This window comes from Garra rufa, unplaced genomic scaffold (genome assembly GCF_049309525.1).
Source record: "Garra rufa unplaced genomic scaffold, GarRuf1.0 hap1_unplaced_002, whole genome shotgun sequence".
Lineage (NCBI taxonomy): Eukaryota > Metazoa > Chordata > Actinopteri > Cypriniformes > Cyprinidae > Garra > Garra rufa.
Window position 1 is genome coordinate 6,054,297 of NW_027394277.1, and position 19,008 is coordinate 6,073,304.

The following is a 19,008-nucleotide window of genomic DNA, read 5'->3' on the forward strand; positions in this document are numbered from 1 at the left end:
CGCCCGATCTCGTCTGATCTCGGAAGCAAAGCAGCGTCGGGCCTGGTTAGTACTTAGATGGGAGACCGCCTGGGAATACCAGGTGCTGTAAGCTTTTGCCTTTTCTTCACTATTTATATAATATGCTGGCTTTTACGGAGGCTGATCTTTAAATAGGCCACTTTTTGGAGCAGCCCTCGCTTACGGCCATACCGCGCTGAGACCGCCCAATCTCGTCTGATCTCGGAAGCAAAGCAGCGTCGGGCCTGGTTAGTACTTGGATGGGAGACCGCCTGGGAATACCAGGTGCTGTAAGCTTTTGCCTTTTCTTCACTATTTATATAATATGCTGGCTTTTAGAAAGACGTGTTTTACCGCTCTATTTATTACAATCATTTAAATGTATTATAGAGTGTTAAGTGTTTTACATGTTTTTTTAGGCCATTTTATTGCTCTTAACATTTTAAGTGTGTGTGTGTCTTAAATAAATGGATGGTTGGCCTGCCATGTGACTAGACACATGACAGGAAGCAGGAAGTACAACTGTATAAGAGAGCAGCATGACAAACAAAGGACAGTCACCAAACTGTTGGATTAAGGAGTTTGCTAATTTTAGAGCTCACCTTTCCATTCACCACCTGCAAACTTTGGATTACACTTTCTGTGGATTGTATATACAATGGTGGACACTCACATTGGACTTATCAACACACTAGGATTCTTGGACTGTTTTTAGGGTATGGACAAATGAACTGTATTCTTTTAACAGCATTTACCTAGTTTTATCGTGTTGTTTTAAAGTCTTTTATGTGAACCTTGTATATAAACCAAATCTATTTAAACCAATCTTCTTTTATGTCTCATTCTTTTAACCACTAGTCATCTCTCACAGTTAAATCTGACCCCATTTTAATCTTGTAACTCTGGATGGGAGACCGCCTGGGAATACCAGGTGCTGTAAGCTTTTGCCTTTTCTTCACTATTTATATAATATGCTGGCTTTTAGAAAGACGTGTTTTACCGCTCTATTTATTACAATCATTTAAATGTATTATAGAGTGTTAAGTGTTTTACATGTTTTTTAGGCCATTTTATTACTCTTAACATTTTAAGTGTGTGTGTGTCTTTAATAAATGGATGGTTGGCCTGCCATGTGACTAGACACATGACAGGAAGCAGGAAGTACAACTGTATAAGAGAGCAGCATGACAAAAAAAGTCACCAAACTGTTGGATTAAGGAGTTGCTAATTTTAGAGCTCACCTTTCCATTCACCACCTGCAAACTTTGGATTACACTTTCTGTGGATTGTATATACAATGGTGGACACTCACATTGGACTTATCAACACACTGGGATTCTTGGACTGTTTTTAGGGTATGGACAAATGAACTGTATTCTTTTAACAGCATTTACCTAGTTTTATCGTGTTGTTTTAAAGTCTTTTATGTGAACCTTGTATATAAACCAAATCTATTTAATCCAATCTTCTTTTATGTCTCATTCTTTTAACCACTAGTCATCTCTCACAGTTAAATCTGACCCCATTTTAATCTTGTAACTCTGGATGGGAGACCGCCTGGGAATACCAGGTGCTGTAAGCTTTTGCCTTTTCTTCACTATTTATATAATATGCTGGCTTTTAGAAAGACGTGTTTTACCGCTCTATTTATTACAATCATTTAAATGTATTATAGAGTGTTAAGTGTTTTACATGTTTTTTTAGGCCATTTTATTGCTCTTAACATTTTAAGTGTGTGTCTTAAATAAATGGATGGTTGGCCTGCCATGTGACTAGACACATGACAGGAAGCAGGAAGTACAACTGTATAAGAGAGCAGCATGACAAACAAAGGACAGTCACCAAACTGTTGGATTAAGGAGTTTGCTAATTTTAGAGCTCACCTTTCCATTCACCACCTGCAAACTTTGGATTACACTTTCTGTGGATTGTATATACAATGGTGGACACTCACATTGGACTTATCAACACACTGGGATTCTTGGACTGTTTTTAGGGTATGGACAAATGAACTGTATTCTTTTAACAGCATTTACCTAGTTTTATCGTGTTGTTTTAAAGTATTTTATGTGAACCTTGTATAAAAACCAAATCTATTTAAACCAATCTTCTTTTATGTCTCATTCTTTTAACCACTAGTCATCTCTCACAGTTAATTCTGACCCCATTTTAATGTTGTAACTCTGGATGGGAGACCGCCTGGGAATACCAGGTGCTGTAAGCTTTTGCCTTTTCTTCACTATTTATATAATATGATGGCTTTTACGGAGGCTGATCTATAAATAACCCACTTTTTGGAGCAGTCCTCGCTTACGGCCATACTGCGCTGAGTGCGCCCGATCTCGTCTGATCTCGGAAGCAAAGCAGCGTCGGGCCTTGTTAGTACTTGGATGGGAGACCGCCTGGGAATACCAGGTGCTGTAAGCTTTTGCCTTTTCTTCAATATTTATATAATATGCTGGCTTTTACGGAGGCTGATCTTTAAATAGCCCACTTTTTGGAGCAACCCTCCCTTACGGCCATACCGCGCTGAGAGCGCCCGATCTCGTCTGATCTCGGAAGCTAAGCTGCGTCGGGCCTGGTTAGTACTTGGATGGGAGACCGCCTGGGAATACCAGGTGCTGTAAGCTTTTGCCTTTTCTTCACTATTTATATAATATGCTGGCTTTTACGGAGGCTGATCTTTAAATAGCCCACTTTTTGGAGCAGCCTTCGCTTACGGCCATACCCCCACCTGAGGCGCTAGAGAGCAACAGGAAGTGGTTGGCAGCAGTTGGGAGAGGAAGGCTCTCCTCTACTTTTGTTTGTTTGACTCTGATTTTGTGTTAATTTACTGTTTATTTCATAAGTGTAGCCTTTTTTTTGGTTAAAGTTTTCCTCCCAGCAGCCTGGGCTGTTTGGGAGGAATTTATTTGCGTTTTTGTTTTGTTTGTTTTTTTGTGTTTTTTTCCCCCCGTTTTTTTTACTTTCTTTGTCTTTTGTTAACAATGGACGGATCTACGGAAACAGACCTGGCAATGGCGGACGGACGACAGAGGGCGAGTGACAGCGGACTGGGTAAACGACAACGAGATGGAAAAGAATCAGAGAAGGATGCAAGGAAAGAGAACCGGAAAAGAATTTATTTGAAAGAAGCAACAGTTACTGTGGAAATAGGACAAGCAATGGAGGCGAGGGCGATTGATGTAATAAAAGCGGTGACAGAGCGGATCGGAGATGGAAGGATTCTGGCGGTGAGACCAAAACAGACAAAGGAATATGAGGTAACGCTCGAACGGGAAGAAGATGCTGAATTATTAACAGATGGATTGACTATCAAAGGGATTAACTGTGAAGTCAAACGACTGCAAAATAGAGACTATGTTGTTTCGTTTATGCATCTGCCCGTTTATGTTGCTGACAAAGAAATTTTAGATAAATTGGAAGGTTGGGGAGTTTGTCCCCTTTCAACAATAAAAAGAAGAGTCTATCCGGGTACAGACATTGAAGATGGGACAAGGATTGTAAAAACCAGGTTCCCCAAGGAAGTAGACTCCCTCCCGTACAGCACAAGAATAGAGACAGCAGAGGGCCCACAGTATTTTAGGGTGATGCACAGTCATCAGGTTAAAACCTGCAGGCTGTGCATGAGCCCCGAACATGTGGTGAAAGACTGTCCAGATTTTAAGTGTTTTAAATGTGAGGAGAGGGGGCACTTCGCGAGGGACTGCAGTGCGATAAAGTGCCCGGATTGCAGACAGTTTTTAAATAAATGTGAATGTTGGATTGGAAGTGAGGAAGAGGAGGAGGAAGGGATGGAGGAGGAAAGTCAGCAAATAAGCGTGCAGATGCATAGACGAGACAACAAACAGCGAGAGGAGGGAACAACAGATACACAGGCAAATGAGATAATTATGAGAAAGGATGCAGAACAGCAGCAGAACGTAAAGGACAAACAGACAATGCAACCTCAACAGGATGATGGTGCTTGGACACAAATGGAAATCACAGACAATGTACAAAGAGTTATGGATGAGATGGAACGAGAACAAGGAAACAAGGATTCAACAGAGGAGAAACGGGACAGCGATTTATGGACACAATCAGAACTGACTGAGAGCTTACATAATGTCTTGGACACAGGAGAAATCGGGGCTCAAAGGAATAAGGAAGAAATGGAGGTAAAAGGGAATGATGAGGAATGCGAAAAGGAGAAACAAAGAACATCAACTAAAAGAAGAAGAGCAATTAAGGTAAAACCTAATATAGAGACTGCTAGGAAAAAGGTATTAAAAGAAGATGTGATTGAAAGTGCAAACAAGTATGAAATATTAAGGGATCTGGAAGAAACGGACTAAAATGATTGGTTTTAAAAATTCTCTTACCTTTTTTATGTTTTTAAGAATTGTTACTTTTAATGCGAGAGGACTTTTAGATACAAAGAAATTTGAAAAAGTGAAAGAAATGTGCAAAGAGAATGATATGATTTTACTTCAAGAGACTAATTGGAAAGAAAGTGTTATGGCTGATATAAGAAAAAGATGGGATGGGGATATTCTGTACAACAATGGAGTGAAAAAACAAGGCAGAGGGATTGCTTTTTTAATAAAAGGGAATAGTGGAATAAAATGCAAAACTATTTTCAAAGATGAAGAAGGAAAATGTATGATGGTGGAAATGGAGTATGAAGGGAAAATCATTTTATTAGTAAACATCCATGCACCAACAGAAGAAAATGAAAAGGGGGAATTTTTTAATGTGCTAGGAGAATTTTTAAATAAGTATAAAGAAGTAATTATGATGGGGGACTTTAATACAGTTTTTAGCAAGTTGGATATGGCGGAGGGTATGGTCTTTAAATCAGATAAAGGAAGGAGAGAGCTGAAAGGTTTGATGGAGAAACATGATATAGTGGATGTATGGAGGGAAAGAAATGAGAATACAAAAGAATATAGTAGAAGACAATTGGTAGGGGACTTTATGTGTAAAACGAGAATAGATTTGATTTTATGTACTAGAAACATGGAAGGTTTTATTGGTCAAATTAAATTTGAAGAAACAAGCTTAAGTGACCATAAAATGATTTCTATGGGAATGGATTGGAACCAAATTGAAAGAGGGCCGGGGGTGTAGGTTTTAAATACAGAGATTTTAAGGGAGGAAAACTATGTCTTAGAAGTAAAAGAGATAATAGAAAAAGAAAAAGAAAATATAATGTATGCAGAAGACAAAAGAATTTGGTGGGAAAATGTCAAGTATTCAATCAAAAAGTTCACAATAAAATATTGTACATTGAAACAAAAAAGTAAAAGAAATAAGGAAAGAGGGATAAGGAAAAAATTGAAGGAAGAGTTAGAGGGAAATGGGAATGACATACAAAAAATTAAAGAATTAGAAGGAGCGTTAAAAGAAATAGAAGAGGAAAAATACGAAGGTGCAAAGATAAGAAGTAAAGCAAAATATACAGTAGAAGGAGAGAAATGCACAAAGTTCTTCTTTGACTTAGAGAAAACTAGAGGGAGGGCAGGAATGATTAAAGGAATAAAGGGAAGAAATGGGGATATTGTAACTACAAGTGAAGAAATATTAAAAGAAATAAAAGTGTATTATGAAGAGTTGTTTAGTGCAGAGGGGGTCAAAGAAGAAGAGAAATTAGAATTATTGGAACTAATAAAAAAAACTACTGTAAATGGAACAGAAAAAAAAGAGTGTGATGAAGAAATAAAAGTGGAAGAAATAAAAAGGGCAATTAGTGAATTAAATAGGAACAAAAGTCCAGGTATCGATGGTCTGGGGAATGAGTTTTATATGGTTTTTAAAGATTTTTTATCTGATACTTTAAAAGAGATATATGGTGAGATTTTTAAAAAAGGGGAACTAAATCAGAGAATGGGAATGGGATTAATGAAGATAATATATAAAAAAAAGAGGGGAAAAAACAGAATTAAAGAATTATAGGCCTATTACAATGTTAAATACGGATCTTAAGATTTTAGCAAAGGTTTTAGCAAATAGGTTGAAAGAAGTAATGCCAGGTTTAATTAAAACAAATCAGGCATATGGAGTAAAGGGCAGAGACATAGCTGATACAACATTCAGTATAAAAGATAGTTTAAGATACATTAAAGAAAAAGGAAAATGTGGGTTTTTAATTAGTTTAGACTTTGAAAAGGCTTTCGATAGGGTAGAACATGGTTTTTTATTTGATGTTTTAAAAAGGTTTGGTTTAGGAGATAATTTTATCAAATGGATAAAGATTTTATATAAAGGGGCGATAACAAAAGTAAAATGTAATGGATTTTTAACACCATGCTTTAGAATTACACGTTCGATAAGGCAAGGATGCCCATTGTCGGCACTTCTATATTCTCTAGTGGCTGAGCCTTTGGGCCTTGCAGTAATGCAGGATGATAGAATAAAGGGAATAGAAATAGAGGGTGAAGAAAATAAAATTTTTCAATATGCAGATGACACAACACTGATGGTCAAAGAAGTGGGGGATGTAAAAAGGGTAATGAAAATTGTACAAACATTTTGTTTAGCATCAGGAGCGAAAGTAAATGAGGACAAAACAATGTATATGAGATTAGGAAATGTGGGAGAGCTAGCAGAGCATTTTAATTTTAAGGAAACAAAGGAAACAAAAATTCTGGGGGTTCTAATGGGGAAGGATGAGAGGAAGGCAGAAGAAACTATGTGGGAGAATATTTTAGGAGAGATTGAAAGGAGACTTATTTTTTGGAGAAGGATGGGTTTAACTATAAAAGGGAAGGTTTTAGTTTTGAATGTTTTAATGGTTTCAAAGTTGTGGTATGTTTTATATACATCTTCAATGCCGATGTGGATGGAAGGAAGGCTGAAAAATGCTTTTTAGGTTTTTTATGGGAGGGGAAGCCATCAAGAATTGCTTTTAACACTCTAATAGGACAAGTGGATAAAGGAGGTTTAGGAGTAATGGATGTAGAACAAAGAAAAAACAGTTTAAGAGTAAAAATGATAAAAAATACTTAGACGTGGGGAACAATGTGGCATGGAAAAGAACAATGGGATATTTTTTAAATAAGTGTAGCAATTTTAATCTGGGAGATAGCATTTTATGGATGAGGACCAAAAATTGGATGATGGAAGGGATGCCGGAATTCTATAAAGAATTGTTGAGAGCATGGGGCAAAATTTTAACCAATGTACATTATAACCTTCAAGGAAGAGAAAGCATTTTAAATCAGCCTTTGTTCCAAAACAACCGCATTTTAAACCAGGGAAGAGAAATATTTTTTAAGAAATGGTGGGAGGTGGGAATTACTAAGGTGAGGGATGTGTTGTATGAATTCAAAGAAGGTTTTTTACCAGAACAATTTATAGTAGATGCAATGCAAGAAGCAAAGGAAGATTTTAATAGGCATGATATTAGAACCAAGTATGAAATGCTCAAGACTGCTATACCTAAAGAATAGAGAATATGGAAGAAGAGAAACAAGAGAAAGATATATATTTGAGAGTGGGAGAAAATTTGTATGGTTTGAAAGAATGCACTGTCAAGAATTTTTATTGTTTTTTTAGAGATGTTGTTTTTAAGAAACCTGTTGCCAATGAATATTGGTGTAAAAAATTTGACAATGTAGAGGAAAAAGGTATTTGGGGAAATATAAATGGCAAATTAGTACAAGCTAAATTGGAAAACTTGGAGTATTTTATACGACACAAAGTGGTTTTTACTGATGTTATTTTAAACAAGATCGGAATGGAAGAAAGTGTTGTATGCAAAGTGTGTAAAGACGGGGATGAAAATTTCTTACACTTGTTTTTCTATTGCAGTAAATTAGAAGATTTTAGGAAGAAATGTGAGAATATGATTTTAAATTTAAGTGGAGAGGGGAATGAAAATTTTGATTGGTTGAGAGTTTTTATGTTGGGATTTGAAAAGCAATGTAAAAACAAGAAATGTATAAATTTACTGGTGATGTTAATGAAGAGTGCAATATGGGAAAGAAGGTTAATGGCAAAGAAAGAGAATTATGTAATGGATGTGTGGTATGTTTTTAAAAGAAAACTTGAGAAATATGTACAATGTTTGTTTTATTATTTCAAAACTGAAGAAAAGCCGAATGTTTTTTCTAAAACTTTTACACAAGGGGTTTTAAAGGTCTTGGAGGACATGGGACTGGAGATGTCTTTTTTAGAACCCTGATAGAATGTATTACTTTTATTGAATGTATTTGTGTATTTTAATCAAATGCAGAGAGTTTCTGTAATTCTTGAAGCAAAACCAATGATTGTACAGTAACCTGTATTGTTTTAATTTTTCAATAAGAAAAAAAAAAAAAAAAAGAGCGCCCGATCTCGTCTGATCTCGGAAGCTAAGCAGCGTCGGGCCTGGTTAGTACTTGGATGGGAGACCGCCTGGGAATACCAGGTGCTGTAAGCTTTTGCCTTTTCTTCACTATTTATATAATATGCTGGCTTTTACGGAGGCTGATCTTTAAATAGCCCACTTTTTGGAGCTGCCCTCGCTTACGGCCATACCGCGCTGAGAGCGCCCGATCTCGTCTGATCTCGGAAGCTAAGCAGCATCGGGCCTGGTTAGTACTTGGATGGGAGACCGCCTGGGAATACCAGGTGCTGTAAGCTTTTGCCTTTTCTTCACTATTTATATAATATGCTGGCTTTTAGAAAGACGTGTTTTGCCGCTCTATTTATTACAATCATTTAAATGTATTATAGAGGTTTGAGTGTTTTACATGTTTTTAGGCCATTTTATTACTCTTAACATTTTAAGTGTGTGTGTCTTTAATAAATGGATGGTTGGCCTGTCATGTGACTAGACACATGACAGGAAGCAGGAAGTACAACTGTATAAGAGAGCAGCATGACAAACAAAGGACAGTCACCAAACTGTAGGATTGAGGAGTTGCTAATTTTAGAGCTCACCTTTCCATTCACCACCTGCAAACTTTGGATTACACTTTCTGTGGATTGTACAGGCACTGGTGGACACTCACATTGGACTTATCAACACACTGGGATTCTTGGACTGTTTTAGGGTATGGACAAATGAACTGTATTCTTTTAACAGAGTTTAACTAGTTTTATCGTGTTGTTTTAAAGTCTTTTATGTGAACCTTGTAAATACACCAAATCTATTTAAACCAATCTTCTTTTATGTGTCATTCTTTTAACCACCAGTCATCTCTCACAGTTAAATCTGACCCCATTTTAGTCTTGTAACTCGGCTGATAAGGCCGATTGTTACACTTGGATGGGAGACCGCCAGGGAATACCAGGTGCTGTAAGCTTTTGCCTTTTCTTCAATATTTATATAATATGCTGGCTTTTACGGAGGCTGATCTTTAAATAGCCCACTTTTTGGAGCAACCCTCGCTTACGGCCATACCGCGCTGAGAGCGACAGGAAGTGAGTGGCTGCAGTAGGAAGAGATAGGCTCTTCCACGTTGCTTGTTGTTTGTTTTATATTACGACTTTATTTTGTGCTTTGAAGAGTTTTTTTGTTTGTTTATTTTTTTTTGTTTTTTCACTTCAACCCCAAACAGTTAATACTGTTTGGGGGAAGAAGTTTATTAAATGGCGGATTTACTGGAAAAAAGAAAAGGAATGCTATCACGGAAAGAGAAGGAGGTCGGTGATGAAGAAATGAATCCAAAAACAGTTGAAGGGAATATACAAGAAGAAAATACTGGAGAAAATACTGATGAAACTTGGGCTATGGTTGTTTCAAGGAGAAAACAGCAAGCAAAAACAATGGAACTAGAAGGAAAGAGAGATCTGCAAACAAACAAAGTTGCTGAACTTACAAAAGGAGGTGAGCAAAATCAGTCTTTTAACAATCAACGTCAACAAATGATAAACAGATTAAAGAAAAAAACACAATATCAAAGAGAATACAAGAAAGAAGCTACAGTTACATTAAATGTGATGGACACCGAAAGCACAACAATTATAATGATAATTAAAGCAGTAGAAGATATAGTGGGAATTGGCAAACTTATTGGGCTTCGAAGGAAAACAAACAATGACTTTGAAATGACAATGGAAAATGAGATGGACTGTGAAGTGATGTTGGATGGAATTGTGATAAATGGTCAGATATGTGAAATCAGAAAATTGTGTGCAACGGAAAGAATGGTCTCCTTTTTAAATTTGCCCAGTTACATAGAGGATGAGGAAATCATTCAAAAATTGAACAGTTGGGGTGTAACTCCCATTCTTCCTGTGAGAAGGAGATATCACCCAGGAACAATAGTGGCAGATGGAACACGCTTTTTGAGAGTAAAGTTCCCAAAGGAGGTGGCATCTTTACCATACACAACAAAATTTATGACTGAGGAAGGAGTTCAGTATTTCAGAGTAATCCACGATAATCAACGGAAAACATGCAGGATCTGCACAAGTACTGAGCATGAGCTAAAGGACTGCCCTCAATTTCTCTGCAGGAATTGCCTGGAGCAGGGGCATTATGCGCGGGACTGTACAGCTCCACGGTGCCAAGGCTGCAACAGGGCAATGATAAGGTGCAGATGTGAGACGGACGATGAGGAAAATAAAGAAATGGATATGGAGATACAGGAAGAGATGGGAGGCACTCAAACTGAAACATCAAATCAAATATTAGAACAGACTGAAGGAGGAGATGACAAACAAACTCATGTAGAAGAGGAGGAGTATAACCTAGAGGAGAATGCAGTAAGGAGTGGGACTAAAGCATGTGAAATGGAGATGGACAAGGAGCCTGAAGAGAACAACAAGGTGGACTACCAAAAGACACATGGAAAAGAGAGAACTGAGGACAATGAAACAAAAGTGCAGTATGAGGTAAGAGAAACAGGAAATGGGGAGAAGAGCATTGAAACAGAAGTCAAGATAAAGGAAAGACTGAACAAAGTTTTAAAAACAAGAGTAAAAAGTGTTATAGACATTGAAAAGGTACTTAAGAAACAGAAAATAAGAAGAGAAGAGCGTAATGAAATGATGGAAAAGAGAAGAGCTGAAATGAGTGGTTCCACATTTGTAGCGTCAGGAGAAACTGAATTAGATTGATGAGTAGTTGTTTGTACACTCAACTCTTTCTTTTAATGAGTTCTTTATGGATTGCATCTCTGAATGCAAGAGGACTATCGAAACCTGAGAAATTTCAGAGATTGGTGTGTTTGATTAAGGACTGTGATGTGTTATGTTTACAAGAAACTTTCTGGAATCAAGAGGTTGTGGAAGGTATGAAAAAGATCTGGGACGGAGAAATTTACTTTAACAATGATCAGAGTAAAAAAAGAGGAGTTGCAATTCTAATTAGAAGGGGTGTGAGTAAAGAAATAAATGAAATATATTCTGACAAGAAGGGGAGAATAATGGCAGTAAAATTAATAAAGATGGATAAAGAAATAATAATATGTAACATACATGCACCAAACAAAGAGGGACAAAAGATAATTTTTTATAGGAATTTGAATGTATTAATTGAAGGATGGCAAAATGTTTTTTTGTTGGGTGATTTTAATACTGTATTAGAAAGAGTAGATGTTAGTGATTGTATGGTGTTTAGGAGGGATGGAGGAAGAAATGAATTATTTGAACTGATTAAAAAATATAACTTAATAGATGTTTGGAGAAAAAGAAATAGAGCTAAAAGGGAATTTTCAAGACAACAAATACATTGTGCTCGACACGCATTCGAAGCTTTAGCGCCACTGAGAGGCCACCGGACCAGACAGGCCCAACATGTTTACGATGGGTAACGGTGAGCTGTAATTGCGTTGCAGTTTAACGATACTTGTCTTGAGAACATATTGACAAAACAACAAACCTTCTGGCTCTGGCGCACTATCATCAGCAGACCGTTTCTTTGGCGAGGAAAAAAAACCCTAAACGAAACAAGGCTATATTTCTCAACAAAACTCTAAGCCTCCAGAGAGACTAGCAAAAATTGCCAAAGATAACTGTATTTCAAGTCATCCTGGCGGGGTATTGGGTAAAGTTTTCAACCAGCAATGATCGCGCCTCGGACAAACCTCATAGGCTACAATATTGCCTCTGCGAAAGAATGCAGGCGACGGTCGTGACCTTTTTCTGCACCTACGTGGATGTGAACCGACAAGGTGGTAGCAAGCTTTAAACTGCCGCACAAACAGTCTCCTGCCACGGGTTGCTGAACCGTGTTTCTACGGAACAGATTAGAGGTGTGTAAAAGACGGCTCATTCACTATTCCCTCTGTGCTCAAAACAGCCAGCTGAAAGCACGGCAGCAGCAGCTGAAAAGGTCCGCAGCATGGCCTATCTCGGTCAGCAAGGGGACGGGGTGGCCGAGTGGTTAAGGCGATGGACTGCTAATCCATTTTGCTCTGTGCAATGGTTGGAATCCATTCTTGTCGTTCGGTTCCTTTAGCACTGGACCTTAATCCTGGTCCTAGGGACCCCATGCTAAACTTTTTGTGTGTCCTCCTTATCTAACACACTCAGTTCAGTTCTTTGAGTTCTCTACTAATGAACTGATGATCTGAATCAGGAGTGCTAAATAAAAAATTTCACTTAAAATGACGAGGTGGCCGAGTGGTTAAGGCGATGGACTGCTAATCCATTGTGCTCTGCACGCGTGGGTTCCTGGGGACCCCACTCTGCGCTTTTTGTGTCTTTCTTATCTGACACACTCAGTTCAGTTCACTGAGTGCTCTACTAATGAGCCGATGGTCTGAATCGGGAGTGTTAAATAAAAGGACCACGGAAAGTGACGGGGTGGTCGAGTGGTTAAGGCGATGCAAGGCTAATCCGTTGTGCTAGGCTCACCTTGGTTTGTGTGGGTTTGAATCCCGTCCTCTTCATTTGATGATTTAGCACCACTGAGAGCCCACCAGAACAGACAGGCCCAACCTGTTTACGATGGGTAGCGGTGAGCTGTGATTGTGCTGTAGTTTAACCCCCTGGGGTCCAAACACGCGTATACGCGTTTTGTGGCAGTTTCCCAAAAGGAACTTCAATTACTCGGCCATTTCTGATTGTACAGATAAAAGCAGTACATCAATCGAATCTGTAAAGGGTCTACTTTTATTTGTATATACTCACAAAACCAAAAAAATATTGTGATTTTACAAAATAAAGAAAACTAAAAGGGTGTGCTGTCTGTCGCGTTGATCTCCGTGATCTTCATTCAGAAACGCGTCATTAAAATAGACTATAACTCAGCCAATACACAATACAGAGACATAAGCAATATATGTAGAGAAAGCTTGATATCTATACTTTCAAATGAAGTAATGTTTATCGAAATAAAATATTCTGTGATAAAGTAATCCGTATGAAACCAACACAATGTCCAGTCTCTCTTGTCTGCTTCATTAGTTTTAATTAGATCACGCCCAAGAGCGATTCTATCTTTTCAAATTCAAATCGTCCACGTGAGGGCGCCGCGCCAAAAGTAGACGCCCACATCACAGTAAACAAAGGAGAAAGCAGTTTCTATTCTTTCAAGTTAGTCCTTTCTGGAAGAAGACGGGCTGTCAGGAATAAAACTTACTTCAGAAGATGAACATTAAATGAGACATGGCGTGAACGAGCAGAGGAGATATTTACACAAGTAAGTTTTTTTTCTTTTATACTTGTTAGTTGTTACTGTGACAGAATGTGCACACATTTTACCAGTTAAGACTTTTTGCCAACTGTATTTCCTGACTACAGCAAGTGAAACATTATAAAGTATGTTTCATTTCACTGCATCTAAATGTCTCATGATGACAGGATGTTTCAACTTTGGTCGAAAAACGCGCCGGCGCGTTCTGAGGAACGCTTTTGTAATAACGCCGAAAAGAATGTAAAATTCTCCGTCAGTTTTGATCGTACAAATACAACCAATACATCATTCGAAACTGTAGAGGGTATATTTTTATTTGTATACACTGTGATTTTATGAAAATAAGAAAACAGACAGGGCACGAACTCTGCCTTCACTGTCTCTGTTATATCTTTTCACAGACACATAAATGAAACAACCTAAATCTCAGTGATTACGTGCCTCACAAACATAATACATATACGTGTAGAAAGCTTGAAATGTTTACTTTTACATAAACCAATTCAAATAAAAAACTAATATTCTCTTTTTTAGTAATATGTATGAAAGGTAGAAGATGTATGGTTTCTCCTGTATTACTTCATTACAAACCGTACACCTGTATTTATCTTGCACTGGTATTATTTGCACCTAACTGTTATATGCCTATGCTATACACTACCAGTCAAATGTACTTTTTTAAAGAAAAATAATTATCTAATTTTGTGAAATAGGTTTACTATGTAAAAAACTGCTCACTTAAAAAAAAAAAAAAAAAAAACTTTTAATAATAAAGTTTGGCTGGTAGTATATGTGTTTTCTCCATGTTAGCTCTGTCTTTGTCAGATCATTGTGTTGCTCACATCTACTTGTTTTCTTTGCAGTTTCTGCTGTTCCCCGTTCTCCTGTGTTCAAGTTTCCTACGAGTGATTTGGATAGTGCACCCTCGACATCTTGACTTCTGTGTTGTTTATCACTTTTGTTCCTAATAAAAAGTTTAACTGCACTCACAAGTGAATCTCAAGTTATTTTGTGTGATAGTTAAATATATTCAAAATATGCTTCAAACTAAATATATATTTATTTTGTCCTTTCATTTTGCCTTTATTCTTTCCGTTGTTTCCTCTCAGTCAACATCCGACTGAATGGCTCATTATGCGGCTCATTATGCAGGTCTTTGTCTTCTCAGGTGTAAATCACAGCATTATTCATGATCATTCACGCCTTCTCGCATACAGCCATTCTAAACAAAAAGTGTCTTCAAAAATTTAAATCTATATACTGTTTTGTGAAATCAAGTGAACTAGATGATTTTCACATCATTTGGTAGAAAAAAACCAAGCCTACCACATCCAATTCTCGAAGGTCCCGAGAACAAATATTCTGTATGTGTTAGATGGCCTTATTTCAGTGACTTCAAAAATTTAGTTTTTCAATATGCACGCATAAACGTTGTTTTCTCAAAAACTTAAAAATGTACATTCATGTTGCTTACATATTTTTGTAGTCCAATTTGTGCTAAATAAAATGTATTTAGATTTAGGATATTAATATGTTTTTAACATACTGAAAAAAGCACAAATGTCAAGGCATGTCAAAACTTCTTCAGGGCCCCAAAACACCCTCAGACCCCAGAGGGTTAATGATACCTGCAGCGAAGTCTTGAGAGCATATTGACAAAACAACAAATCTTCTGGCTCCGGCACGCTATGATCTGTAGACACCTCTTTGACGAGGACCAACAACCAGCCACTCTAACAAAACGAAGCAAAACTTTTTTTTCAAGAAGCGTCCAGAGAGACCGGCAAAAACTGAGAAGCTGACTGTATTTCAAATCATCCAGATGGGATATCGGGGAAAGTTTACAACCAGCAATGATCACACCTCAGATAAACCACACAAGCTACAACATTGCCTCTGCGATAGAATACCGGTGACGGTCGTGACCTTTTCTTGCAGCTACGTGGATGTGATCCGACAAGGTGATAGCAAGCTGGATGAGCCCCAGAGACAGATCATCAGTGAAGACCTCTTCACCTAGACGGCCATCGACGCAAGACTGTGAAAACCAGATCCTCTCCAATCTGACACTGTGGCAACATGGAACTTTTGCATCTACATTAAAATTAGTCTGTTTGTTCTTATTCTGAGGTCACCGTAGCCGCCATATCCATTCTGTATTCCGATTAGATGGTCACTGCAGTCCCCCGGATCCAGTCCGTACCAAGAGCAGATGGTGGATCAGCACCTTCAGCCGAATGTCAGCGGATACCATGTCAACTAGATGAGCCCCAGAGACAGATCATCAGTAAAGAATGAATCCACATGCCACAGCAAACTCGAGCTGGTGAAAATGTTCACCAAACACCCGCCGCTGACTTCTTTTAAAAGAAGCCAGCTTATTGAAGGTGCACAGGATAAACGCCCTGAGAAAGCTGTGCCTCGCAACCCTAAGAATGGCATAGGCGCTAGTGGACACCTGACGCGCGTGCAAAACACCGGCATTTCACACGTCCCTGGGTGGGCTCGAACCACCAACCTTTCGGTTAACAGCCGAACGCGCTAACCGATTGCGCCACAGAGACAGACATTGCGCATCTGCTGCCGCGGGATCACGGTTGTAAAAGCAAGGGTTAGGGTTAGGGATTAGAATCGCACGTACTAACAGGCTGTTTTGAAAGATGTTTCCGGAGCTCGCAAAATCCACTTAGCCTGTGCGGAGAATGGGCACGCTGGAGCCCGCCACCCTGTTGGGAAGAAAGAGCGCCAACAGAGCCGCCCAACGTGGGGCTCGAACCCACGACCCTGAGATTAAGAGTCTCATGCTCTACCGACTGAGCTAGCCGGGCTGGTCGTGGGCTCCTTCACCGGGTCGGACGCAGTTTTCATCGGCTCCCAAATGACACAGGCGAAACGGAGGCTCTCGCGTTGTGCAAGACTGTCGAGCCGTCCCGTGGGTAGTGCTTAGAGCAGGCTTAGAGTTTTCTTCTGTCAGTTTTGACCCAATCTGTTATTGGGAAGCGCAGTTTGACCCAGCAGTGCGGGCCAACAACATGTTCTGTCTTGCCGCGTGAAGGCGGTTCAATGCTTTGGTCAGCGTATGGTTGAGATGTGATTTTCCACCAATTTGGGGCACCTTTCTTATGGAAATCAAGGATAAATCTATATAAGGATAAGGATAAATCTTCTATATTTCGGTGGTCTTTTGCAAACACTAGATTTATATGTCAGTTCCAACATAACACCGACTGTTACGCAACAGTCCCGGGATCGTTAATAGTTACGCCTCCAACATTTGCATCGCCCAATCATCGGTAACGTCAGTACATCAGTAAAACAAGGCAAGCCACTGAAGGGACACGGTTAGCTTAATGCTAGCGCTAGCCTGTTACATTGCAGTACAAAAGATATCACTTACCACATAAACAGAGAGATGACTGTGCTGATGATGGTGAATGATGGAGAAATAACTGCGCTGATGATGGCGAATGATTTACAGATCCAGAGTATCACCGAGAAGCAGCTGAACTTGTGTGGTAAGAAGCGCTCCCTCTGCATTATAACTTTACACAGAGCACATGGATCACAGTAATGAGACTAAAATGTCTGCGATACAAAACGGCAGATTCAACAAACCACATATTAAAAGCCGCTAGAGCTCCTAATTAAATAAATATTTTTATCAATGTGCCAGCTATAGAGATGAGCAGCTCTGTGAAACAGCCAATCGGAGCAGAGCTCATTAATATTCATGAAGCTTCCAAAAAAGGCAATAACAGAGCATTTCATTCTAGGGACAAATCCTAGGGTTGTAAATGGTACTGTAAAACCGTTTCTGGAGATTGTTTGCCCTTTCCTATGCCATATACCTTCTATGCAGATATCAAAGAACAAATTAAAATATTCTCTCAATGCATTTTATGGCAACTTTAAGTTGATAGAACCAGCTGACATCTTATCCTGACATTCTGAATATCAAGGATGGTGACACCCACCAACAAAAATGTAAAAAAAAAAAAAAAAATCTCAATCATAACGACTCATAAGACTTTTAATCTGATATTTACATTTTTCAGAGACCACTCTGACCATACTCTCTTCGTCTATGCTGCTTAAATGCCACACAGAACGTTCATCAATGGTGTGGAGCATATGAAATAAACCATTACTCCACACCCGATTCACGTTCAGAAAAGAGTATCAACGCTCATCATCGTAGTTTGGGAGACACTACACTTTTGAAACACATTTCCTAGTTAGAAACTATAGAAATGATCCCTGAAAGTATAGTCTTGACCTCCATTTTGCAAAACCAGCTTAGGCGAGTTCTGACACTTTGAGTCTCAGAGATGGTTACAACCTAACAACAGAGATGAGAAAAGTTACATTTGAAACATCATTAGAGTCCTAAAATTTTGTTTGTAATTTTAGTTGGATGCAGTTTTCATTGGCCCCCAAATTACACAGGCGAAACTGAGGCTCTCGCGTTGTGCGAGACTGTCAACCCGTCCCGTGGGTAGGGCTTAAAGCAGGCTTAGAGATTTCTTCTGTCAGTTTTGACCCAATCTGTTTTTGGGAAGCGCAGTTTGACCCAGCAGTGCGGGCCAACAACATGTTCTGTTTTGCCGCGTGAAGGCGGTTTAATGCTTTGGACAGCGTATGGTTGAGATGTGATTTTCCACCAATTTGGGGCACCTTTCTTATGGAAATCAAGGATGATTTCATGGGAAATGGCAAACTGGTGTAGCGTTTGGCTAATAAGCTAAAGCTACAAAGGATGTACCGGTGCCCCGTCGTCCGAGCAGAATCCACATTCGGCCGTAATCGGAGGTTACTACTAACGTTGGATTGTGTCTCATAGGGAGTTTGGCGCAGGGCCTCAGTGGAAAACAGGCCCTCGGCGGCTGAAACAAAAGACGAAGAATGCATCCACATGCACATGAATCAGGAATGTTAAATAAAGAAACCCCGCCGGATGACGAGGTGGTCCAGTGGTTAAGGCGGTGGAAGGCTAATACATTGTGCTCGACACGCATTCGAAGCTTTAGCGCCACTGAGAGGCCACCGGACCAGACAGGCCCAACATGTTTACGATGGGTAACGGTGAGCTGTAATTGCGTTGCAGTTTAACGATACTTGTCTTGAGAACATATTGACAAAACAACAAACCTTCTGGCTCTGGCGCACTATCATCAGCAGACCGTTTTTTTGGCGAGGAAAAAAAACCCTAAACGAAACAAGGCTATATTTCTCAACAAAACTCTAAGCCTCCAGAGAGACTAGCAAAAATTGCCAAAGATAACTGTATTTCAAGTCATCCTGGCGGGGTATTGGGTAAAGTTTTCAACCAGCAATGATCGCGCCTCGGACAAACCTCATAGGCTACAATATTGCCTCTGCGAAAGAATGCAGGCGACGGTCGTGACCTTTTTCTGCACCTACGTGGATGTGAACCGACAAGGTGGTAGCAAGCTTTA

The 19,008-nt window shown here is 39.1% G+C and overlaps 11 non-coding genes across 11 annotated transcripts in view; 5 read left to right on the forward strand and 6 right to left on the reverse strand.

The window, feature by feature from the left end:
* The window catches only part of LOC141306909 (5S ribosomal RNA), a 119-nt gene extending 25 nt beyond the window's left edge, over positions 1 to 94 (forward strand). Inside the window, exon 1 of the ribosomal RNA XR_012345865.1 lies at positions 1 to 94. This exon is cut by the window's left edge and continues 25 nt beyond it. This is a non-coding gene — a ribosomal RNA (5S ribosomal RNA).
* An 84-nt stretch (positions 95 to 178) lies between these two features.
* Positions 179 to 297, forward strand: LOC141307536 (5S ribosomal RNA). Its single transcript, XR_012346489.1, has one exon. It is a non-coding gene; the product is annotated as a 5S ribosomal RNA (ribosomal RNA).
* A 2,011-nt stretch (positions 298 to 2,308) lies between these two features.
* LOC141307625 (5S ribosomal RNA) lies at positions 2,309 to 2,427 on the forward strand. The gene has a single exon (XR_012346578.1). It is a non-coding gene; the product is annotated as a 5S ribosomal RNA (ribosomal RNA).
* Positions 2,428 to 2,511: 84 nt separating this feature from the next.
* LOC141307178 (5S ribosomal RNA) lies at positions 2,512 to 2,630 on the forward strand. The gene has a single exon (XR_012346132.1). It is a non-coding gene; the product is annotated as a 5S ribosomal RNA (ribosomal RNA).
* A 5,858-nt stretch (positions 2,631 to 8,488) lies between these two features.
* Positions 8,489 to 8,607, forward strand: LOC141306516 (5S ribosomal RNA). Its single transcript, XR_012345475.1, has one exon. It is a non-coding gene; the product is annotated as a 5S ribosomal RNA (ribosomal RNA).
* Positions 8,608 to 11,892: 3,285 nt separating this feature from the next.
* Positions 11,893 to 12,033, reverse strand: LOC141307898 (U4 spliceosomal RNA). The gene has a single exon (XR_012346823.1). It is a non-coding gene; the product is annotated as a U4 spliceosomal RNA (small nuclear RNA).
* Positions 12,034 to 15,321: 3,288 nt separating this feature from the next.
* Positions 15,322 to 15,460, reverse strand: LOC141307937 (U4 spliceosomal RNA). The gene has a single exon (XR_012346862.1). It is a non-coding gene; the product is annotated as a U4 spliceosomal RNA (small nuclear RNA).
* Positions 15,461 to 16,042: 582 nt separating this feature from the next.
* Positions 16,043 to 16,116, reverse strand: trnan-guu (transfer RNA asparagine (anticodon GUU)). The gene has a single exon. It is a non-coding gene; the product is annotated as a tRNA-Asn (tRNA).
* A 191-nt stretch (positions 16,117 to 16,307) lies between these two features.
* trnak-cuu (transfer RNA lysine (anticodon CUU)) lies at positions 16,308 to 16,380 on the reverse strand. The gene has a single exon. It is a non-coding gene; the product is annotated as a tRNA-Lys (tRNA).
* A 1,229-nt stretch (positions 16,381 to 17,609) lies between these two features.
* LOC141307788 (small nucleolar RNA U3) lies at positions 17,610 to 17,825 on the reverse strand. The gene has a single exon (XR_012346714.1). It is a non-coding gene; the product is annotated as a small nucleolar RNA U3 (small nucleolar RNA).
* Positions 17,826 to 18,798: 973 nt separating this feature from the next.
* LOC141307899 (U4 spliceosomal RNA) lies at positions 18,799 to 18,939 on the reverse strand. The gene has a single exon (XR_012346824.1). It is a non-coding gene; the product is annotated as a U4 spliceosomal RNA (small nuclear RNA).
* Positions 18,940 to 19,008: the final 69 nt, after the last annotated feature.